The sequence below is a fragment of the Haemaphysalis longicornis genome, unplaced genomic scaffold, assembly GCF_048455015.1.
Source record: "Haemaphysalis longicornis isolate Haplotype H1 unplaced genomic scaffold, Haemaphysalis longicornis Haplotype H1 scaffold_5, whole genome shotgun sequence".
NCBI lineage: Eukaryota > Metazoa > Arthropoda > Arachnida > Ixodida > Ixodidae > Haemaphysalis > Haemaphysalis longicornis.
Window position 1 is genome coordinate 84,160,462 of NW_027526385.1, and position 25,964 is coordinate 84,186,425.

At 47.8% G+C, this 25,964-nt stretch overlaps 1 protein-coding gene across 1 annotated transcript in view; it reads right to left on the bottom strand.

The window, feature by feature from the left end:
* LOC144139802 (uncharacterized) overlaps nucleotides 1-25,964 on the bottom strand; it is a 152,720-nt gene that overhangs the window by 104,097 nt on the left and 22,659 nt on the right. The gene's annotated exons all lie outside the window — the stretch shown is intronic.

Below are 25,964 nucleotides of genomic sequence, written 5' to 3' on the forward strand. Positions count from 1 at the left end.
TCGGTTTTTTTCCTCGCTTTGAACAATAACTTCCCTTAAATCGCAAAGAGTACTAAATATTAATGTGTATCAAATACTAAAAAATGGTTGCAATATTCTGACGCTGTACAATAATTTACCAAAACCTGAAAAAAGCGCCCGATCGACGTCATTTTGCTGCGGTCGGGCAATTTTTAAGGCAGCCTTTTTGCAAATGTTCTCCTTGTGTAGGCGCCGGCCCATCGATAGAGCTGCTGGTCTTTTGATCAATTGGCCATCTTAAAAAAAATGAGTAAATAATTTCAACTATGCCGTGTATAGACTGCGCATTGATTTTATTGGTTGCTGTCTGTTTCATGCCTCCACTGTTGGTTCGCATGATGAATGTAAGTTGACTGTTCTGAAGGGCCTGCACCATAGCGGAACAAAATATCGCTCCGCGTTTTTACCGGAGGCAGATAGTTGATTATACTCCTTGCATAGGCTCTAAATACTTAGGAAATAGTTTGTTAAAAGTTTGTTAAAGAAATAAAGTAAATGTTAAAAAGTAACGAAAACCATAAAAGACCGCAAGCGAATAACTGTCAAGGGCTGAATAGTTTTTTGGGGACTCTTTAGGCCTGAAGTGATGTTTCTACATTACACTTGTTAAATGAACAAAACAATTGTTCCAGTATACAGAAACAAGACACCATATGTAATTATAGTTGTGGTAACGAAAACTTATGTAAAGTGCAACACAAATACTGTGTAAAAAAGGGAACCAATAAAACAGAAGGTTCGGAGATATTTTGTTGAGAAAACAACCTAAAACAAACAACCATTTCGCAAAAAAGCAGTACATTAAACACTGAAGACAGAAAGTTAAGATAAATTTTCTGTAGTCAAAAACAGAAAATGGTTGCCAAAAAAAGAAACCTAAACACCAGGATAAATAAATTTACAGACGACTTCTGGCAGGACTTCTACGAGAAAAAATCATTTTTTTATGGAAACCTATTTTTCAGTGAAGAATGCCACTGAAACCGAGAGCAACAAGCGAATTAAGCTGAATATTTGCAGTTAAAAATGTGGATGACGAAATAAATTTATCTGAACGTGTATAGACCTAATGCAAAATCTGGCGCCCTCTTGTATTGACCGCGTGCGCTTCTCTCATTTTGGGGAGACCCTAATACCGGTTATCGCAGTAGGCATGATAGCACAGGGTTAGCGAAGTCCACATGTGGTATTTACCGTCGTCCAAGATGCACAAATAGTGCTGTGTAGTTTGCTGTACACAAAGATGATCGAAGGAAGACCACGGAAATAGCGTGGGCGGGCTACCTTTGCACACATTTTTTGTTTCTCAACGGAAGCATGATTCGAGTCCTGCGAGAATCCGCTTGCGCGTGTCGTCTTCCCTTCGGCCAGTAGTATTATAACAAGATCCCACGCGTACTCCCAAAACGAATAAAACGTGCAGGACTAAAAAGGCCCAAGGGAGCTGTTTTCGTGTCCCGTATTTGTGACGGAGCACTCCTGCCGGCCGGTAGTTAGGCCGCACTGCATCCCTCAGCTGTTACTTCGTCATGCGGGATAAGTTGTGGATCTGCCATTCGGATTTACGCGCCCGCGTTTTGTTTTTATTCTGGACGTTCGGTGCGCTTTTATGGAAGTACTACGCATTGTTTCATTTGCCAAACTGTACAGCAAATAAGGGATCCGCGAGAGTTAGAAGCTTTGCGTAGCGCCATGAGTAGCGCAAGTAACGTACCCAGCATCCAGAGTATCGGTCATTTACCGTTCGTTACCTATAATTCGATCTAAGCCTATTTTTCAAGGGTCACATTTTTCGAGCAGACTTTTTGAAGGGATAGTGTACACCCACAATGCAGAATCGTCAGTTACTGTTGGGAAGTCACTTGGCCGAACACCCGCTTCTGCGAATGACACAAGTGGCAGTTTCAACAACGATGATCAGGTGGCTATCACCAGGGGTGTTATGCTCTATGTAAATGAGAGAACAGCTCATAATGTCCTGATGCTCGACGAAGTGTTGCACTAAGTTTTTAAAACGCAATCTTCTTAAGTGAGACCCATGGTGTCGTGACAAAGAACTCACTAATTTCCCCTTAAGCTGCTTGGTATGATACCATCTCTGTAAAGCTCTGATACCATCTTTGCCCACACGGTGCGCGCGAGACACCAGGCTTCTATTGGGTCAACATGGCTACCTGAAAATCGCGAAAAGGAACACTTCTAGACAAGAGAATACACGCACTAATCATGAAGAACGAGTACAATAGCAGAGCTCTCTCTCATAAATTACGTACCCGTACACATTTTTATTGTTCATAGGTGTGTTTAGTCAATGCGCGAAAAATAATTGGATGGCTTCGTTCCTAATTTTAATTTTAGTCTTTGAAGGTGTAACCATCTATTCGACACCATTTTAGAGAAGGTTTGCTTACTTTAGATTTCGCACTTCTGTCAACTTTTTTTTAAAGGAGTGCAGTTTTTTCATATACTTAGCCCCACTGTGGCACATGGCACACGAGGTCAACTTGCAGTTGTGCGCCAAACATGAGCTGCAACAAGATCATAACGGAAATACATCTCTTAGTCCAAAAGTAGGCAGATTCATGTTTGGAAAGCATAGACTAAGGTGCGACGCGATAGCGTTACTTATGCCCCGATAAACGTTTTAAAAAGATTTGCTATGTTTACAACGTATGTTTTCCAGACACTAATGTTGAGTCAAAAGAGCCAAACTAGAGGGCACAATTTTTGTTCGCCGTAGCACAGGAAGGACAGAGGCCATTTGCAATTGTGCAGCCGAAGTAGTCAACATGACAAGTTGGCTACTCAGAGGTGTTGCTCGATCAGGCAACAATGCCAGTGTTTGAAAGTTTTATTCTCTAGCGTCGTGACCAGTCTGAACCCTTTGCCATTTCTTTCTAAGCGGAAGGGGGGCCATAAGAAGTCTTTGATCGTGTGAGATGCGGTTGAAGTTTTGGAAAAGGAGGTAAACAAATGGTAAGCACCTCAAAGGTTGAGTCCCAATTGCAAGTCTCCTATCGCAGCATCCCTTTTCCTGGTTCTGTCTGAATAAGCTCACGTTGATATAGTAACGAGATTAACAAGGATGCTTGTCATGTTTCGACGGGTCTCGAACATGTAATCTCTGAATAGAAATCCTGTGCGCATACATTTAAATATATCATGGTTGCGCTGAAGAAATTGTAAGTTTTTCTTTACGTAGCAGTTTTATAGTATTGTCGCACATTTCCTACAAAACACTTTCGCCCACCGAGATTTCTCCGTATCTATGTTGGTTTGTATCCCGCGACGAGCTTATGATGCTTCGACGATACCATCCTATTTGCAGCGAGAAAGACTGATGTATATTCGTGGTTTTCGTTCTCCGCGCCGTCACCTTCGACACTCTCATGTCCGGGTGTCAATGCAGTGTGAACGGGCATCATTGTAGATGGAAGAATTTTTTCAAGCGTTTGGGAATTCTGCTTGCAGGAACAAGTCTAAATCGCATTTTGGGAGTGGGTAATGATGCTCAAGGTGGTCTTTGGTTTTCCTCATAGCAGGGTCGCCGTCGTATTTTGTAGTCCCGGCAAGTGCGAGGTTGAGGGCGGCATTATATGCTGCCTTCATGATGGTGCTAATTTAGTCTCATTCAGTTAAAATACATTTTTGGTACAGCAGGCGAGCTGAGTGTCTGGTGAAGGTTTGTGATTTCTTTTCCCGTTTTCTAGGCATTTTCTTGGTAAAATAAATTACAATATATTCCACATGGGTGACAAATTTTATTTTCTTGGTGATCGTGAAATTCCTTTTGCGGTTCTCTGTTGTGTCATGCCCATTATTTTTAAGTGACTGTCCTCTCTGTCGATATCCTAATGATTAGGAGATTTCATCTTCTGCGACCCATCCTTTTCCGCACAGAGTTTGCACCGGTTGAATGGCGGCGAAAAATTTCAAAGTAATCTAAAAATCGGCCTAATACACGCCCGGTTCCCGGTCTTACTTCTTATAAGGAGATATTTTAGTTATTTTATATTCTTAATATAGGCCTTCCTTGCTTTTTGAGAGCCTGGCGTTATTCTTTCACCTGGACAAACGTTATTTCTATAAGATTAGCATTGAAGATTTGCGGTAATCTTTCGCCGCGATCTCATCCTTTCTTAGTCAGGAGACATAATGTTTTTGCCGCATCAGTTCCCTTGGCAGGGGTGGTTTCCAGTGAGGCAGCAGCCGCTATCCCCGCTAAAATTACACATATTTTTTTTTCGTTTTGCTCTATAACATTACGGCCCTCCTTCCCAGATTCTAGTGTTTTCTCTGCCGTATTCGAGTTTCGGGTGACCTCTACTATCTTGCTGCACCAGTAGCAGTTTCCGGTTGGCCCCGGTGACGCACTTCCGCGGACGCCTGAAGTGCACGGCTGATAGTGGACGGTTAGCAGGATCGAAGAAAATATAAAACGAGACTAATGACGCTATCGGGTTAAACGAACTTACTAAGCTTGAACTAAGTCACGCAACGATTGAACCGTAGCAATGCTGCAGGATTTTGTTCGACGTGAGCACGTCAGGACGCATAACTACGCATTTGTACCAGCTCGAAATTGTATATTTACCTGTTCCCTCGTAACTTTGCACTGTCCTAGTAGTAATCATCATAGGCATCGATATCGTCGTGTTCGTCATTCCAAGCATTATATGCGCGAATTAGAGTGACGATGGGTGGGGCGCAGTGGCGCCGCATACTGGCACGAGGCTTTCACGGCGTTCCTGGAGTCGCGTCGAGGTTCCGTGGAGCAGGTTTTGCTCCAGGTGTGGCTTGGTTGGTTGGTAGGCAACGCGAGGCCTTGGTCGGGATTTCGGCACCTTCTTTTGCTAAATCTAAAAAACTAGCAAAACATGGCTAGATTTAGGAGCCACTAGGGGCCCCCGGAGTGCAGGCGTGCGTTAGATGGGCTCCTGGTACTTAATGCAGTTATCCCATTTAGCTACGACGCAACTCTGTGAGCAATCATCGGACTTACCACGTGACAAAGAACACGCCGACATCAAGCACTCACTGGTACGTGGACTGTAACCACAATAATTTATCACCCCAGTGTGGGACGTGGCTTAAGCACCAGCTGATCAGGTAGCAGCTCCGCGTTGCACGTGGCGCTTGTGGCCGGGTGCGCCGCTCGCCGGTGAGCTCCTGGCTGTTTGCTACTGCTCCAACATGCAATCGCTAAAGTGAGAGATTATCCAAGAAGAAGAGGACTAGAAGCAGCATGAAACACCAGAGACTGTAGACCAAGGCAAAAACAAGGCCGCCAAAGCAAGTTTCGATACAGCAGCAGAAGAACAGTCTACCTAACGCTATAAATGAAAGAAGTCTACTGACGCAGAGCAGCCAAGAAGAGAAAAGAAGAGGAGGGAAGGTCCGGATACGCTGCAGGGATCAACAGCCTGCCAAAAAATGCCACCAACCCCAGTACGACCATCAGCAAACCACCCAGAAGAACGGTGAAATCCACGAGCAACACGTCACCACCTTTGCGAGAGACCTACTACAAAATAGTTTTCATACCAACGCTCGGGCGTCACCTCGCTAAATGGAAAGACTAGGACGCTGCCCTCGTATGCCGAGAGCCGTAGACATGCCGCTTCGAGACTTCGTAAACAAAGTGGCTACTCAAATTCAGTGAGCCTAAAATATGTTTGCGGCAAGCACAGCGCACAAGGATATGATGCACTGCCTTACAGCCATCAGACTATTCCAGTTAGGCCCAAACCTGTGCAGCCTTACAGCCTATCTCAAACCACTGCCCAACACGACTGCGGGAGTAGTAGGAATTACAGATGGCACAACTAATGACCACAAAATGGACTACATATCTGCATAACGCCATGACATTGTATCCACCAGACGACTGGAGAACTCGTCAGCGGCCATATAACACTGCAAGAGACTACATGTACCTTTTTACCTAAATGTACCAGGGACAATAGACAGATGCCACCCCTACTGTATATCTATGCAATACTGTAAGGCAAGCGGAGATATTGGACATAGGCAGGATGTTTGACCTCCGCCAAAACGAGAACTGCGCTCAAAGTGTGGAAACAAACCCGAAAACGCGGAACACGACTGCAACCCAACTTGCAAGCTCTGCAACTTACCGCATGGGACCTGCGGTAAAGAGTGAACCAACCCCACCCCCACTGCGCACCAGGAAGCATGGGGTCAAAGCAGCGGAAAAAATCCCTGGTCATCGGCTCCCTCAGAGACCTACTACAGCTTATTTACGCTAAATAGTGCCATGGACGCAACGGGGGTGCCCTCAGGCATTCTGAAAGAAAGCAGTAGCTGGTCGACCCCTTCCACCAATTCGAGATCCAGATCGCACTCTTGCTCAAGTGAAGGGGTCCGTAAAGAGTCGCGATCGCCATCGCGATCGCTCTCCAGGCGTGGATCATACACTTATCGGGACACTAATGAAGGAGACGTGCAAAAAGTGGTGTTCTCAGACCAACACACTCCCTCCACTTGCACAAGTCTCCTGTCCTCCTTCTAGTACCTGCGCTAGCAGAGAAGGACGAGATACACCCAATTGGCCAGCTTTCTTCGAAGCACTTGGCGTGACGCTGAAGTGAACACGCGAATTACGAAATAATTCATGAATGAACATGCACGTACGAGATTGGGCATGGAAGAACTGTTGAAAAAAAAGCAAATCAAATTGCACCAAGCTGGACAAAACGAATAAGGCAACGAGATGAAGCAGGATCAGGGTCTATTCCAGCAGACGGCTATACAAACGTCCGAGGAAATCCAAACACAAAATCACAGTATTACAGCACCCTCAAATAAAACCAGGAATCCCAAAGAAAAATTTGGGACACAATGGTCACTACTATAACTGAAAAGACCGAACTAAATCGAAGAGCTACCACCATAGAAGAAAAAGACAACACTTGTAAAAAGCCCAAGAGCTACCCGAGAAGAGAAGCAAGAATGGAGGAGGCGTTAGACGATGACGACGTATAGCCCCACTCAAAACTTCGATGACAAGAACGCGGATCGACGGCTCAAAATTTGGCAATTGAAGTGTAGAAGAATTAGGCTAAAGAGACATAATCTCTTACAACTAACTGAAAAGAAAAAACCCGACATCCTGGCCCTTCAAGAGACAGAGACAGATTCATTACCACAGCGGGAATACGAAACACACATAGCAGAAGGCAGAACCCGCACAGCCATCCTAACTTCCAAATATCGAACGACGAAGCAGCAGTTCGTCGAACATAGGATTGGAAACATCGTAGTCGAAATTTTCCTCCAAAGAAAAATCAGAAGAACCTGTTTAAATTGAATATATACTCCCGCCCACGGACAAACTGGGGGAATTTGAACCTAATTCGCTACGTCTTGAAAGTGACAAAATGTCATAAACTTATAATGGTTCAGACTTCAATGCATGCCACGTAGTATGGGGATATACCCCATTTTTAAGGAAGGGGCTGAGGTCCACAATGTTGCCGAACAATACCGCCTCACCCTGCAGTGTCCAACGGCACACAATACCCCAACAGGATCGGCAATAGCGTGTCGAAGATCACTAGCCCTGATCTCGCCTTCTCCAAGGGAATACCACATGTAGAATGGGAGAGGCTAGAGGAAACATTGGGCAGTCACCACATATTATAACTTAGCCTCAGCCATCACTACAACCAAAACAGCCACCACAGTAGGAAAAGAAAGAATCATGATATTGGAAGGCCTTCAGAGAGGAAGAAGAAGATAACGCGAAAATTTTTGGTTGACCTAGAAAATTGAATAAAAAAGCCTAGAGGAAGGGGCCAACAAATCCACAAAAGAATTCAACTAACAATAGATACTCCGGCGGTAGACCCTGACCTTCTCTACATCTGGGAGGCCAGCTGCAGCCTCAGCCGGAGGTGGAAGAATGAAAAGAACAATAGGAAGCTAAAACTCCGTATTGCAAATCTAACAAAGCAGGCGAATGAATACGGAAATCACTTTGCTCAACAGAACTGGAATCAACCTTGTGACAAACTACAAGGGACTCTTAGTACAATTGGCACTTGGAATATCCTGAGATTCCTCATGCTTCAAAATAACGAATCCAAATCATCTACCAGAAAACACGTCTCACATCTCATTCACAATATCCCAGGAACAGAAAAAGACATCCTCCAATCGAACGAAAGAAAAGTTCCCTGGAAATAATCACACCACGTTCGCACCGGCCGCCGTTACCTAACTGGACTACAGAGGGACACCAAACCCTAAGCTATACAAACAATTCACCAGGTGTTATCTGGAGGCCGCTCTGGCCAACACGCACAAGAAAAAACCACCCTTTGAGAGCAATAAAAACGAAAATATGCAGAACAAAATACTAAAAAATCAACGACGTATAGAAGCAAGGCAGGCGGCCGCCCACTCGGAAACATGCCGATGTCACAATGATACCAAAAGCAAACAATACCAAACAATATCAATTTCAATATCTAACAATATCAAACAATATCGAAATATCTAAACTCAGACCAATACTTTCACGTGGTGCTTGGGTAAACTAATAGAGCATCTGGTTCTCAATAGGCGCACATGCCATACCGAAGAACGAACAGTAGAGGGGGATTTCTGGACACCATATATGGCTTCCGCCCCCACTTGTCAACCCAAGATATCCTTTTAACAATATACAAATTAATGAGTGACAACCTGATCACCACACAAATAAGCGCCATTCTTACCCTAGACGTCAATGGAGTGTTTGACAATGTGCCGCATGCAGCCATACTCAAAAATCTCCAGGACTCTCGATGTGGAGAGAAAGCCTAGAAGTATGTAATGCACTTTCTATCCTCAAACACAGCAGCTGTAAGCCTAGAAAACCTACGAAGCGGAAAATTCGACGAATCAGCAAAAGGAACACCCCAAGGCTCAGTGATCTAGCCTCAATTATTCAATCTCGCAATGATCAAATAACCAGAATCACTAAAAACTGTCCCAAGGCTTAGACACGCTATTTATGCGGAAGTATTACTTTGTAGATGACGACATGCTTAACCGGCACACAACACGACGCACTACCCGAAGCAGTCAACTACCGCACGAACCTATACCCCAGGAATTGTGGCTTTTAGGTAGCTCCGGAGAAATCAGCACTTTTAATAATACAGAAACGGATAATAGGATGACCAGCACTGGAGTCTCTCGACCACGAAGTGGCGCTTCAAGGGGTCGTCATCCCAAAGGCGAACACGCTGAGAGTCTTGGGACTCGTCTTCCAAAAGGACGGCGCTGGATCAGCCACTCTAAAAAACAGTCTACCCTCTCCCAGGTCAACCACCTGATATAAAAGTGACGAGGAAAAAACACGGTCTAAAAGAACATACAATAAGAATAATCCAGGCACTAATCTTAAGTCGAATCACCTAGGAAACCTCATATATAGGACGGAAAACAGCATAAAAAAGAAAAATTTAACATTGTAATTCGACAAAAGTATAAGATAGCACTTGGATTACCGGCCAAAACCTCAACCAAGAAACTCCTGCAACCAGGGGTGCACAATACGTGGGATAAACTGACAGAAGGGCACCGGGCAAGCCAACTTGAACGGCTCCAGCTTACAAAAACGGGCAGAGCTACCTTGTGCCCCCCAATCTATCAGGGCCCAATGAAAACCAAAAACCAAAAACAACGCATCCCACTCGCTCTAAAGCCGCACATCGAAGTGGCAAGCATCCCACGAAAAGTGCACCCTGTCTACCACAAGAAGCGTCGCGAAGCCAGAGTGAAAGCACTCCGCAGATCCTACAGAAACAATCAAAATTCAAGATACGTCGATGCGGCAGTGTATCCAAACCAAATAAATATACGCGCCCATACAATAAGCGCTGTAGACTTCAAAGATTCCTGTCTATTATCAGCAACAATCAAGACTGGAGACACGGACTCGGCGGAGGAGGGAGCGTTTGCGCTTGTCATTACTACAGCACTGGCAAGAAGCCTGGAGGAATTACCAAAAAGGACAAATTTTTAAAACGGCGCTTAGATTATTATCCAAGAATTACCAAGTATGCCGAAATCCACTAGACATACAACGTGTGGACATGGGGGCACGAATCTCTAGAAGGTAACGTATCGGCTGACGCCGTAGCGTGAGACCTCTCACCCCGGGCAGTTGTTGTGTCGGGAACGCACTTCTTGCCCGGGATGCCACACAGCCACCCCATTACCTTACGAAGCGAAGACATCTTTGAACATCTCAGGCTTACAATAAGGAAATCCCCACCTCCACATCGAAAGCGCTCTAGAAAAGAATCAACACAACTACGAATACTTCACACAAATTCATTCCCACAGGCCACAGAAGTGCATATGATGTACCCCACTTTATACAGCTTCAAATGCCAGTTCTGCAGCGGAACGCCCAACCCCCTATACCTCATGGTGTGGGAGTGTAAGGGCGTCCAGGAACTACCAGAGGTGCTGGCCGTGCTGACCAGCTGGTTCTCCAGGACCGTGCAGGTCAGCACAGTCCTGGAGAACCAGCGTGGTCTGGTGACCCGTGCTCCTCGTCATGCGGCAGGCCATAGCATTCCAGAATAGGGACGCCAACAAAAGCAGACGATCACCTCAAAACCAACGCAGGAGATTATCCTCCACTCCTTTACCATTTGTGGCGAATAAACGTTTATGGTACTACTACTTGATAGATTTAAGGCGCGAGCAGCTGACGCTTGGCGGGAACCGCGAGGCCCGTGCCCACGAGCGCAAGGTATTTTCTTGCTCTACAAGGGTTTCGCCCGTTTTTTTGCTATATCCTCTGTGCAGGCTGAGGACGCTCATCTGTCGCCTGAGACACGCCTTCATGAGCATCCAGAAGTGTATTCGGAATATCGTTGTTTATTCGCAATTAATTGGCAATTTATCGGCAATGCTTAACACTTTACACGCCCCACGCGTTACGCATCACACATTGCGGACAGCTACAACAAATCCGCTGTTACAAAATTGTTTCCAGGTTCGCAATTTATTTCAATATGGATTTTTCCCCTATTGTAGGTTTTGTCTTTGTCCCACAGGATTCCAAGTGAATAGCTATAGCGTTACGGAGTGCCGCACGCCCCGCCCTATTAACCTTAGGACAGCCCGCGTCGGCTCGCAGCTTTTCCGAAATGACTTCTTGAGAAACCCTCCGGATACGAACCACCACATATGTATGTGTAGTGTTTCGTTCTTAAAGCCGAAAGCAGAAGATGAAACGCAACAGCCCCAACAAGGATCCCTGCCGTTGCCTCTGTGACTGCGTTTTCGGTGTAAAACACGTGCTTACGAAGTAAATCGGAAATGTGGGCTACAGAGTAAGGTCCACAGACCGCTAGTTGCTCTTTATGCTGTGGTAAAACTCAAAATAAAAGTATCGCAAAGCCGATAAAGCCCATCATACAATCTGTATCCAGCAACCGCGCGACCGTAATTCCCCACAATGGTGTAGAGGGCTCGTTTCGCTTTTCCTTCGGTAGATGGCGGCAGTTGTGCGTAAGGTCTATAGAAATAGCTGCAGGTAAAACAGTCTTGTTACAAGGGGAGAAATCGATTCCAACACGGGACGCTGAACCTGATCAAATTAAACTATGTGTCTGTTTTATTACAATGCCACTCATGCTTTGCTTGAAGGTAATCCTACGGATAACAGAACAAAGTCAATTTTTCTCTGACGCCTATATGCACTCATGCCTATATGTGCTCAACCTTGTTAAGATAGTGACCATAAATAACTATTTGGTGAGATTATGCCAGTCTGAAAATATTACTAGTACTAGGAAGCGTTCATAGACTATATATTTAGCATATGCAAAGCAAAGTGTGTAAAGAGACAATAGTAAGAGCTCCCTCAAACTTTGGTATACAAACTGGCGACGTAGGGCGCAGTTGATGGCAGCTTTTCTTAAGATTCTTAGAGTCTTGGATGTGTCCCTTTAATAATTGGCCTCATGAGAAATTTAAAATCGAAGTCTTGAAGTCTCCTATGACTTCCTTGATTTCTGTATAGGCAACCAAGGCTACAGCAATGTTTGCCCCTTCTCAAACAACGCAGTTGTGATCGAGTCGCACGTGTAGACTGAGTAGAATGAGCTGCGTTACCCTCATTTTTGAGCAGTGCTGGGTTAATTGCTTAGCGACCAGTGTAGACCAGATTTTTTTGCAGCCAAAAGGGAGTTATCCGCTTTTCCTCCTAGGAGTGCTTTTGGTGTCACGTTTTTACCGGTGGTACTCAGCGAAACATTTCGGCGTGCCTTTCCCGTCTGAGCACACGCAAGTCACCTGTAGCCGGATATACGTGCACGGACAGGTGGTTGGTACGGTTGAGTGCACGCGAAGACAGGATTCATGGGCTCACGGATGACGGGCCCCTTGCGCTGCCGGAATTTTAGGTCCCGTGAAGAAAAAATCCAAGTTTGGTTTATTCGCAAGATTACGTGTATAGAATAGCACTAACACCACATTTAATGCAAACCTCGTTTTAATAAGCTACATAATTATAAAAAAAGCGAATGGCCATGCGACCGAACAGCATCTTTCCCGCTGATGATCCTATGACGCAATATGGGAAGCAAGGTCATTGGCTGAGGCCGGGAAGGGCACAAGCAAGTTAAGCAGGCCTTATAAGCTAGCGGAGCAAGATGTTCGCGCTTACATTTAATTGAGATTCTTGATATGGCTGTACATATGGTGGGATGAGCAAAAGGTACAAAATCACATGTAAACGAAGCAAACCCAGTTAGTACATCACCTACTTTGCCGGTTATAGATGCAAAAACATCCGGTGCATTGAGTTTACACTGACCAACTGGAATAAACGACATCGTCTTGCGTGAATATATGTGCCGACCAAACCCGATGTTTCACAAATCCAATACAAACAACCGTAACAACAACAACAACAAGGGAAGCACGGACGGTGGTCTTAAGAATAAGTATGGCGCCATCAGAGAGGACGAACGGTAAACGAGGCAAACAACGCGTTTGGATGTTCGGTTCAGCACTAGGCACCGTAATAACGGCAGTTTATAGTACCTGTTTTGGATTCGTCATCGCTGACGTCACGACAGAAAGAACGTAGAGAGATAAAAATCTTTTGAACATAATTGTTTACTTTTTCACTAGATAACGCATCGTTGGCTGCCGGCAATGGCTGTACCCATTATAAAACACCGAGTCTTTCGCACAAAGGCAACTTGTATTTTGTGTCCAGACCAAAACAACACGTAAACGTGCCACGGCCCAAGGTGACCTCACAGCGTTCTTCTGTGGTCCAAAGATTCAACCTTGGCGTCTTACGCAAACAGTAAGATGCTTACGACGTTGGAGGGAAAAGAACAGCCGACCTTTCTCCGCAGGAAAAAATGCAGCGTATTTCCAAGTTTCAACTAACCATTGGGAAATATGCTCAATGGCCAATTACAAACAAATTCGTTTTCGGTCATGCGCTCTTGGGAGTACACCCGGCTGCTTTAGTCCATCCCTCTTCAAAGAATGGAATGGCACAGAACTTTGACTGTTCTTTAAAGGGGTCCTAAAATACCTCCCGCCGATGCGTGGATGTACATGTAACCAAGAAAAGCAATGTATTAGCAATCTCCTCCCACAAGATTTTGTTAAAGCGATTGGTATTAGATGAGAAATCGTAAATCGAAAACCACGCATTATCGTCGCACCGCGTTTCCTCCTCCTTTCAATGTACTCTCCGCTGCTGACGGCGAGCGAGCCTTCCCTCCCATGATGCTGCAGTCCTCGGCGGTGACGTACTTCCGCTATTGGGCTGCGCACACTGCCGTCTGCTACGGGCCAGCTTTTTTGACACCATGAATCCCGCACTCTGCTCAAGGCTGGAAAAGCAAACGAAAAATCTGGCCGCATGTGACCGGCGGCCTGGCCTTGCCCTTTCGCGGTGTACGTTGCTGCACACTTTGCTATCGGCGGCACGTGACCTTTTATGGGCGGCGAACTCGCAGACGCACGGGGAGGACTGTGCGCTCGCTCTCTTGGATGCACAGAGCACTCTTTATCCGAAAAGCGGCGTATCAGATGTGGCCCTGCTGGTGCCGGGTATTATTTTGTCGCGGTGGTAATTCCTGCCGGCGGCATGTGAAAAAGACATTTTAACCCGATACAGACCCCGTGCACAAAACGCCTGTTCAGCTTGGGGCGACGCGTAGTGAAGAGCGGCAACGTTGGCAAAGCATGCTCCGCCGCGGCTCTGAGCTTTCTAGCGCTGGAGCGAGCACCATTTCTTTGACAATATCAAACATCGGTTGCCCTGGCAACAAGGCACAAACCGCTCTAGAATTCAGTTACGGTTGCGTGATCCCGGTTCATCTTGGGGCCCCACCTCGCGGCATTTGGGCACTGCAGGCATACTACTTACTCTCATTTTGAAGTGCGAGATGCGTTTGGCCTTACAGGAGGCGATGGTGTGTGTGTTGTGGACGCCTTTGTTTCGTGATGAAATGCGACGTTGTGCTTCTGCGGGTGGAGAGTGCTTCCCATGGTCTGGATTATCTTTCTCGAGCGGCGTACGACTCAACCTCGCATGGGGTATGTGCCGTGTGCGTGGCTAAAAGCCATCTCGGCTTGTGTGCCAGAGTTAAGTGACTTGCTGTTCGTCCCCGCAAACCGCGTGCGAGGTGAGTGCCGAATTTACGAGGGGCAGGAGGAGGCAATCCATCGTCTATCAATCGCGGTTCGGACTTGCAACGCATGTTGTGACGTTGTGTTCGTTCGAAACGCATCTCTGGATTATTTGGAAGTTAAATAAAATGTATGCGTTAAACCCGGGCATTCGGCTCAGAGCGTTCTCTGCGATTGCACGAAAGAAGTGCCACGGGGCTTCAACGCTTTCTTAATGAAACGTACTCAGGTACGCGAATATCCATGTCATGTTATGGCCGTGTTGCATTCAATACAAACTGTTAAGCGTTTGTTTACACTTGTTTCGTTTGTCGTAAAATGTCCAAGCACTCCGGCACTCCGCTTGCCGATCAGCTGGTGAGCCGACGCTGAGCAGACGACGCATCTCTTTGCCGGAAGTGCGTGAAAAAGCCGCCCAATTGCAGGATGTCTAGCTCATGACGAACATCTGGGAATCGATGACGTAGACTTGTGAAGATGGCGGCGTCCGAAAACACGAAGGGAAGGGTGAAAAAAAAGCGACAAACTTTGCAACAAAAGTGTGAGCTTTCCGCTGCGCGTAAAAGAGTAATACTTGGCACAGATGATGTTGACGACCCAATCTAACGATTGCACTAGTCAATTTAGTGTGCTCAAAACGCCTTTCAGGGCACCTTTAAAAAAATATTTTCAACGCCGATGTATAATTTATCTGATCACAATAGTTTCCGTGATAAAACTTTCAGGATTGTGCCTTATACACTTTCCAGGGATTAAAAGCAGTGTGTGTCACCAAGCTACTTTTTTTAGCAATGAGCTAGCTGTTTTGTGGCAATCCATTATTCTAGGTCTTTTCGGCTTTTCACCCAGGAGTTTGCCCTCATTCTTTTGATTAAATCAAATAATCAGTCAGTAATGAATCAGCCTTTCCATGAATCTCTCTAACCACGAATCCATCCATCCTCCCATCAATCGATCAATCTATCCGTCCATCCGTCCGTCTATTATTCCATCCATCCATCCATCCATCCGTCCATCCACCCATTCATCTATCTATCTATCTATCTATCTATCTATCTATCTATCTATCTATCTATCTATCTATCTATCTATCTATCTATCTATCTATCTATCTATCTATCTATCTATCTATCTATCTATCTATCTATCTATCTATCTATCTATCTATCTCTCTCTCATATATAAATATATATATATATTATAATGGGGTTTATTAGCAAACGGCTAGAGCGTGGTAACGGGGGCTGGTTGTACCAGAGGCCAAGCTAGCTCGGGAGTCCACGCGCAGGTATGGGGCTGCTCCGGTGACTGAGCCTCGCACATAGACCCTGTTGAGGGATTGACGCCACCAAATAGTCAGCCTCGGTCTCAGTTCAATGCACACCCATTTGGCCACACTGGTGCGCCTTCTAAGGACCACTATCTCTGTTACAATTACCCCCCGGGGGAAAAAAGGAGCCATCCTTGGCGACTCAAGGTGAGGTGAGGACGAGCGGGTCGTAATACGGCTTAAGGCGCTGAATATGAACAGTCTCGCGGCCACGGCGACGACGATCTGTAGGAAGAGTGACCGGCTCAGCGACGTAATTCACGGGTGAAGTTCGCTCGATGACTCGGTAGGGTCCCTTGTATTTAGCTTGTAGTTTCCTCGAAAGGCCGGGGGTATTGGACGATGTCCAAAGCCAAACTAGTGAACCAGCAGCGTATGTAGGAGCTCCGCTGGAAGCGTCGTGGCGCGCCTTCTGACAGCCTTGGTCTGCGGTTGTGAATGATCTCGCCAGTTGGCGGCACTCTTCTGCATGCTTGGCGATTTCCGAGACTGGTGCAGACTCGGACGCATCCGGATGGTATGGAAGGATAGTGTCCAATGTACACGATGGCTCACGTCCGTATAATAAAAAGAACGGCGAGAAGCCCGTAGTTGTCTGCGTCGCCGTATTGTTGGCGTAAGTGACGAAATGCAGAACTAAATCCCAGTTGGAATGGTCGGGAGAAACGTACATCGAAATCATGTCGCCTAATGTACGGTTGAAGCGCTCAGTCAGTCCGTTAGTTTGCGGGTGATAGGAGGAGCTCTTTCTATGTACGACTCGGCATTCAGTCAGCAGGGCCTCCACAACGTCTGACAAGAAGACGCGTCCCCTGTCACTCAACAATTCTCTCGGCGCTCCATGGCGAAGTATAAAACGTTGAAGGAGGAACGATGCGACGTCGCGGGCGGTAACAGCGTGTAGTGCGGCTGTTTCTGCATACCTCGTGAGGTGGTCAACCGCGACGATAATCCATCGGTTGCCTCCAGTCGTGGTGGGGAGCGGACCATATATGTCGATGCCGACACGGTCGAAAGGGCGAGCCGGACATGGTAGTGGCTGCAGCGGGCCGGTTTGGTGTTGAGGGGGAGACTTGCGACGCTGGCAATCTGTACACGAGCGAACGTACTTGGTTACAAACGTGTACATTCCACGCCAATAATAGCGCAAACGCAAGCGCTGGTACGTTTTGAGCACCCCAGCGTGCGCGCACGTTGCGTCAGCGTGGTAGTGCGAGCAGAAATCAGAGCGCAGATGGCCAGGGACGACAAGTAACCACTTCCGGCCCTCAGATGAATAGTTGCGGCGGTAAAGAAGGCCGTCCCGAAGGGCGCAGTGCGAAGCCTGGCGGCGCAGCGCCCGAGAGGCGGCAACTGTTGACGCAGTCGACAAATATTGACGGACAGAGGCGATCCACGGATCTTTACGCTGTTCCGCAGCCATGTCAACGGAGTCTAGAGACGCCACGGTAATATCTGGCATAGATGAGCTGTGATCGTCCGACCCCACGGGTGATCTGGACAGGGCATCAGTATCCGTGTGTCTGCGTCCGGACCGGTATACGACGCGAATGTCGTGCTCCTGCAGGCGAAGAGCCCAACGACCGAGTCTGCCGGAAGGGTCTTTGAGTGAAGACAGCCAGCAGAGGGCGTGGTGGTCCGTGACGACGTTTAATGGACGACCGTAGAGGTAAGGGCGAAACTTGTTGATTGCCCAAACGAACGCCAAACATTCTTTCTCTGTTACGGAATAATTCCGTTCCGCCTTCGTCAGAGTGCGGCTGGCGTATGCGATGACGTATTCATGGAAGCCAGCTTTCCGCTGAGCGAGCACGGTGCCAAGACCGACACCACTCGCGTCAGTGTGCAGTTCAGTAGGTGCAAGCGGGTCAAAATGGCGCAGTATTGGGGGCGTCGTAAGCAGGCGCCGCATGGTCACAAATGAGTTGTCACAAGCAGGCGACCACTGGAGACGTTCGTTTTGTCCGCTAAGGAGCTGCGTTAAAGGGGCGATGATGGTGGCAAAGTTTCGGATAAATCGGCGAAAATAGGAGCACAAGCCGATAAAGCTTCGCAGGTCTTTCAGAGTAGCCGGTTTGGGAAAATCTGCCACGGCACGAAGCTTGTCCGGATCTGGGAGGATGCCGTCTTTGGACACAACATGGCCCAAAATTGTTAGCTTGCGAGCAGCAAATCGGCACTTCTTCAGATTCAGTTGCAAGCCGGCTGACGTGAGGCAGGTCAACACTTGCTTGAGGCGCTCAAGGTGCGTGTCAAAATCTGATGAAAACACAACAATATCATCCAAATAACAAAGACAGGTTTTCCACTTAAGGCCCCGTAACACGTTGTCCATCATTCGTTCGAAAGTGGCTGGCGCATTACAAAGCCCGAACGGCATCACGTTAAATTCGTAAAGACCGTCAGGTGTAACGAACGCTGTTTTGGAGCGGTCGGCATCAGCCATTGGCACTTGCCAGTAACCAGACCGCAAGTCCAAGGAGGAGAAAAACTCGGCACCCTGGAGGCAGTCAAGAGCGTCCTCGATACGGGGCAGCGGATAAACGTCCTTGCGCGTAATCTTATTGAGGCGGCGATAATCCACGCAGAACCGGATCGACCCGTCTTTTTTTGGGACCAGAACAACAGGAGAGGCCCACGGGCTGGTAGAGGGTCGGGTGACATTACGGGTAAGCATATCGGACACTTGCTCGTCGATCACGCGGCGCTCCGCAGGTGACACGCGATATGGTCTCTGCCGCAGTGGGGCGTGGGAGCCGGTGTCTATTTCATGTGAAACTGCCGACGTGCGTCCCAGGGTGGTTTGTACGCAATCAAAGGAGTCGCGAAAACTCTGAAGGAGGGCGATGAGTTGGTCGCGTTGCTCAAGGCTAAGGCCCTTGTCGACGGACTGCAGGAACGCATCCGAGCTTGACGCACGCGCAGGACTGAGTGTGCCAACAGTGACCAGCGATGGTTCATAGGGCACAGCGTTCACGTGAGAAGGGTCAACGGCTTCCACACACCCTATACATTCTCCATGGAACAAGGTAGTCGGGCAAGAAGATGGGTTACAGATGACGATTAAGCTGCAACCGGACTGGACGTCGATGACAGCAGAGGGTAAAGGCAGACATTTGCGCGAGAGGAAGGACCCGGAAGGCGTGAAAACCACAGTCGCGGCGTCCACATTGCACATAACGGGCACTATGACGGAAGATCTCGGGGGAATGTCCGTATCTTCGTAAACAGTTAACTTGGTCGACAGCTCGTTGGGCAGCGGCTCGTAGGACGGGAGAAGTTCAACTTGCAAACGTGCGCAATCGGTTATGGCGTGATGTCGGAAAAGGAAGTCCCAGCCGATGATTATGTCGTGGGAACATGATGGGAGAACAATGAATTCGATGATGTAGGTGACGTCTTGGATGAGAACCCGAGCGGTACACATGGCCAACGGTTTAATCTCTTGTGCGCTCGCAGTCCGAAGGGTAAGGTCAGAGAGAGGCGTCGTAACTTTACGTAATGAGCGGCGTAGACGTTCATTCAACACAGACACAGCGGCGCCAGTGTCAATAAGCGCGAGGGTGGCGACACCTTCAACAGTCACGTCTATAACATTGGCGGGTGAGAGAGGAGGGCTTCGGAATTTCGACGGGGCTGCAGTTCTTGCCTCGTGAACTGCAGCCGTTAGTTTCCCTCAGCGGTCGGATTCTGGCGGGGACGCATGGGAGACGGCGAACGGCGACGAGGGGAAAAGGAGCGACGGCTGGAAAAGGGCGGACGGTCGGCAAAGGACGAATTCGGTGCCTGACCCGAGTCTCCATGGGCGTAGTACGGTTGCGGTCCATGAGGGGGCACTCGATTGACGTCGCTAGCAGGCGGTGGCCGCCGACGGCACAACCGAGCGACGTGTCCGGGCATGCAGCACGCGTAACAGATAGGGCGGTTGTCAGATGTGCGCCAGGGGTTCAGCGGTTCAGGTGGTAGCCGAGGGTAAGGCGTCGCGCGCTGGTCTCTCACATACTGGTACGCTTGGAAAGCACCGGGCTGCAGTTGCCGGACCACTGAAGCGTAACTGAAGGGGAGCGCTCCAGGAATGGCGGGGGGCACCGCCATTGTCACTGGTGGTGCAATGGGCGCTGCCACCGGTTGTTCGAGGGGCACTGTCACTTGCGGTTCGAACGGGGGCGCCACGGGTGGCGCGATGGCCGCTACCACGGGGGCCGGCACAAGTGTAGGTTGGCGAACTGCAGGAAGCGCCTCGGCGACTTGCTCCCGGATTACGCGGCGTACAGTCGAAGGCAGTGAAGACGAAGGCACAGGCTCGTGAACACTGGGAAGCAGAGCCAGCTGTCGAGCAATTTCTGCGCGCACGAACTCCTCGATGTGTGGCAGAAGAGAAGAAAGGTCATGTGGCAACGTGAGAGAGGAAAGGCATCCCCGTGAGCACTCTTCATGTAGCGATGTGCGCTGGCGAGTAACGACACGCGGCTTGCGAAGTTCATCGTAGCTCAGGCACCATGTAGTGCTTTCGTCCACTGTCTGTGGGTTATTGTTTAGCAGCATCTGAAAGGCGAACTCTTCTATCCCTTTGAGAACGTGTCTGATCTTCTCGCTCTCCGGCATCGCAGGGTCAACTCGCTTGCAAAGGTCTACAATGTCCTCGATGTAACTCGTGTAGCTGTTGGGCTCGGACGCGCAGGCGTTGTTCGGCGTTTAGCTTGCGTAGAGCAGGGCGACCAAACGCTGCCAGGAACCTCGTCTTAAAGGCCGACCAAGTCTGCATCTTCGGTTCATTGTTATGAAACCATGACTGAGCTAATTTGTCGAGGGAGAAGGGGACGTTGTTGCGTTTGGCAACGTCATCCCAGCGGTTGTGGGTGCTCACCCTTTCGTATGTTGAGAGCCAATCTTCCGCATCGACGTCGTCGTTGCCGGTGAAACTGGGGGGGTCGCGTTGACGCAGTGACCCGGAGCAGATGACGGGCGCAGGCTGCGGCGAGGTCATGTCGTGCTCGATTCCTTGGGAGACGGGAGGGATCACTCGCTTGCTTCGTAGTTCCAGGCCGGGGACCGTGCAGACTACGACCTCCACCAAAATATAATGGGGTTTATTAGCAAACGGCTAGAGCGTGGTAACGGGGGCTGGTTGTACCAGAGGCCAAGCTAGCTCGGGAGTCCACGCGCAGGTATGGGGCTGCTCCGGTGACTGAGCCTCGCACATAGACCCAGTTGAGGGATTGACGCCACCAAACAGTCAGCCTCGGTCTCAGTTCAGCGCACACCCATTTGGCCACACTCGTGCGCCTTCTAACAGCCACTATCTCTGTTACAATATATATATATATATATATATATATATTGTAGAACAGAGACGTACGGGACGAGGGATTCCGTAAGGACACATATCAAAGTTGCAGTCTTTATTGCCAGTGCTGTTTGGCGTTTTTAACTGTGTTTTATATTACCGAATGAGGTATGATTGCATTTTTTTTGCAGGAATAAATAATTGAAAATTCAAGTCGAGAAAAAATGCGCCGTTTTAACTTCCAAATATTGAACGACGAAGCAGCAGTTCGTCTAACATAGGATTGGAAACATCGTTGTCGAAATTTTACGTCCAAAGGAAAATCAGAAGAGCCTGTTTAAATTGAATATATACTCCCCCCCACGGACAAACTGGGTGAATTTGAACCTAATTCGCTACGTCTTGAAAGTGACAAAATGTCATAAACCTATAATGGTTCGGACTTCAATGCATGCCACGTAGTATGGGGGTATACCCCATTTTTAAGGAAGGGGCTGAGGTCCACAATGTGGCCGAACAATACCGCCTCATTCTGCAGTGTCCAACGGCACACAATACCCCCCCAGGATCGGCAATAGCGTGTCGAAGATCACCAGCCCTGATCTCGCCTTCTGCAAGGGAATACCACATGTAGAATGGGAGAGGCTAGAGGAAACATTGGGCAGTGACCACCACATATTATAACTGAGCCTCAACCATCACCACAACCAAACGGCCACCACAGTGGGAAAAGAAAGAATCATTGTATTAGAAGGCCTTCAGAGAGGAAGAAGAAGATAACGCGAAAATTTTTGGTTGACCTAGAAAATTGAATAAAAAAGCCAAGAGGAAGGGGCCAACAAATCCACAAAAGAATTCAACTAACAATAGATACTCCGGCGGTGGACCCTGACCTTCTACACATCTGGAAGGCCCGCTGCAGCCTCAGACGGAGGTGAAAGAATGAAAACAACAATAGGAAGCTAAAACTCCGTATTGCAAATCTAACAAAGCAGGCGAATGAATACGGAAATCACTTCGCTCAACAGAACTGGAATCAAGCATGTGACAGACTACAAGGGACTCTTAGTACAATTGGCACTTGGAATATCCTGAGATTCCTCATGCTTCAAAATAACGAATCCAAATCATCTACCAGAAAAAACGTCTCACATCTCATTCACAATATCCCAGGAACAGAAAAAGACATCCTCCAATCGACGAAAGAAAAGTTCCCTGGAAATAATGACACCACGTTCGTACCGCCCGCCGTTACCTAAGTGGACTACAGAGGGACCCCAAACCCTAAGCTATACAAACAATTCACCAGGTGTTATCTGGAGGCCGCTCTGGCCAACACGCACAAGAAAAAACCACCCTTTGAGAGCAATAAAAACGAAAATATGCAGAACAAAATACTAAAAAATCAACGACGTATAGAAGCAAGGAAGGCGGCCGCCCACTCGGAAACATGCCGATGTCACAATGATTCCAAAAGCAAACAATACCAAACAATATCAATATCAATATCTACAAATATCAAACAATATCGAAATATCTAAACTCAGACCCATACTTTCACGTGGTGCTTGGGTAAACTAATAGAGCACCTGGTTCTCAATAGGCGCACATGCGATATCGAAGAACGAACAGTAGAGGGGTATTTCCGGACACCATATATGGCTTTCGCCCCCACTTGTCAACCCAGGATATCCTTTTAACAATATAAAAATTAATGAGTGACAACCTGATCACCACACAAAAAAGCGCCATTCTTACCCTAGACGTCAATGGAGTGTTTGACAATGTGCCGCATGCAGCCATACTCGAAATCTCCAGGACTCTCGATGTGGAGAGAAAGCCTAGAAGTATGTAAGGGACTTTCTATCCTCAAAGACAGCCGCTGTAAGCCTAGAAAACCTACGAAGCGGAAAATTCGACTAATCAGCAAAAGGAACAGCGCAAGGCTCAGTGATCTTCCCTCTATTATTCAACCTCGCAATGATCAAATTACCAGAATCACTAAAAACTGTCCCAAGGCTTAGACACGCTATTTATGCGGAAGATATTACCTTCTAGATGACGACATGCTTAACCGGCACACAACACGACGCACTACACGAAGCAGTCAACTACCGCACGAAACTATACCCCAGGAATTTTTCCTTTAAGTAGCTCCGGAGAAATCAGCACTTCTAATAATAAAGAAACGGACAATAGGATGACCAGCACCGGAGTCTCTCGACCACGAAGTGACGCTTCAAGGGGTCGTCATCGCAAAGGTGAACACGGGGAGAGTCTTGGGACTCGTCTTCCAAAAGGACGGCGCTGGATCAGCCACTCTAAAAAACAGTCTACCCTCTCCCAGGTCACCCACCTGATATAAAAGTGACGAGGAAAAAACACGGGCTAAAAGAAGAACATACAATAAGAATAATCCAGGCACTAACCATAAGTCGAATCACCTAGGGAACCTCATATCTAAGACTGAAAAAAGCAGAAAAAAAAATTTAACATTGTAATTCGACAAAAGTATAAGATAGCACTTGGATTACCGGCCAAAACCTCAACCAAGAAACTCCTGCAACCAGGGGTGCACAATACGTGGGATAAACTGACAGAAGTGCACCGGGCAAGCCAACTTGAACGGCTCCAGCTTACAAAAACGGGCAGAGCTACCTTGTGCCCCCCAATCTATCAGGGCCCAATGAAAACCAAAAACCAAAAACAACGCATCCCACTCGCTCTAAGGACGCACATCGAAGTGGCAAGCATCCGGCGAAAAGTGCACCCTGTGTACCACAAGAAGCGTCGCGAAGACAGAGCGAAAGCACTCCGCAGATCCTACAGAAACAATCAAAACTTAAGATACGTCGATGCGGCAGTGTATTCAAAGCAAATAAATATACGAACCCGTACAATAGGCGCTGTAGACTTCAAAATTCCTGTCTATTATCAGCAACAATCAAGACGGGAGACACGGACTCGGCGGAGGAGGGAACGCTTGCGCTTGTCATTACTACAGCAACGGAAACCAGAGCAAATCACAGTACTCATAGACTGGCAAGAAGCTTGGAGGAATTACCAAAAAGGACGAATTTTTAAAACGGTGCTTAGAATATTATCCAATAATTACCAAGTATGCCGAAACCCACTAGACATACAACGTGTGGACATGGGGGCACGAATCTCTAGAAGGTAACGTATCGGCTGACGCCGTAGCGTGAGACCTCTCACCCCGGGCAGTTGCTGTGTCGGGAACGCACTTCTTGCCCGGGATGCCACACAGCCACCCCATTACCTAACGAAGCTAAGACATCTTGGAACATCTCAGGCTTACAATAAGGAAATCCCCACCTCCACATCGAAAGCGCTCCAGAAAAGAATCAACACAACTACGAATACTCCACACAAATTCATTCCCACAGGCCACAGAAGTGCATATGATGTACCCCACTTTATACAGCTTCAAATGCCAGTTCTGCAGCGGAACGCCCAACCCCCTATACCACATGGTGTGGGAGTGTAAGGGCGTCCAGGAACTACCAGAGGTGCTGGTGCCATCACCGGAGCAGTGGTTGGCCGTGCTGACCAGCACGGTCCCGGAGAACCAGCGTGGTCTGGTGACCCGTGCTCCTCGTGATGCGGCAGGCCATAGCATTCCAGAATAGGGACGCCAACAAAAGGAGACGATCACCTCAAAACCAACGCAGAAGATTATCCTACGCTGCTTTACCATTTGTGGCGAATAAACGTTTATGGTACTACTACTTGATAGATTTAAGGCGCGAGCAGCTGACGCTTGGCGGGAACCGCGAGGCCCGTGCCCACGAGCGCAAGATATTTTCTTGCTCTACAAGGGTTTCGCCCATTTTTTTTGCTAAATCATCTGTGCAGGCTGAGGACGCTCATCTGTCGCCTGAGACACGCGTTCATGAGCATCCAGAAGTTTATTGGGAATATCGTTGTTTATTGGCAATTAATTGGCAATTTATCGGCAATGCTTAACACTTTACACGCCCCAGGCGTTACGAATCACACATTGCGGACAGCTACGACAAATCCGCTGTTACAAAAGTGTTTCCAGGTTCGCAATTTATTTCAATATGGATTTTTCTCTATTGTAGGTTTTGTCTTTGTCCCACAGGATTCCAAGTGAATAGCTATAGCGTTACGGAGTGCCGCACGCCCCCCCCTAATAACGTTAGGACAGCCCGCGTCGGCTCGAAGCTTTTCCGAAATGACTCCCTGAGAAACCCTCCGGATACGAACCACCACATATGTATGTGTAGTGTTTCGTTCTTAAAGCCGAAAGCAGAAGATGAAACGCAACAGCCCCAACAAGGATCCCTGTCGCTGCCTCTGTGACTGCGTTTTCGGTGTATAACACGTACCTACGAAGTAAATCGGAAATGTGGGCTACAGAGTAAGGTCCACAGACCGCTAGTTGCTCTTTATGCTGAGGCAAAACTCAAAATAAAAGTATCGCAAAGCCGATAAAGCCCCTCATACAATCTGTATCCAGCAATCCCGCGACCGTAATTCCCCACAATGGTGTAGCGGGCTCGTTTCGCTTTTCCTTCGGTAGATAGCGGCGGTTGTGCGTAAGGTCTATAGAAATAGCTGCAGGTAAAACAGTCTTGTTACAAGGGAAGA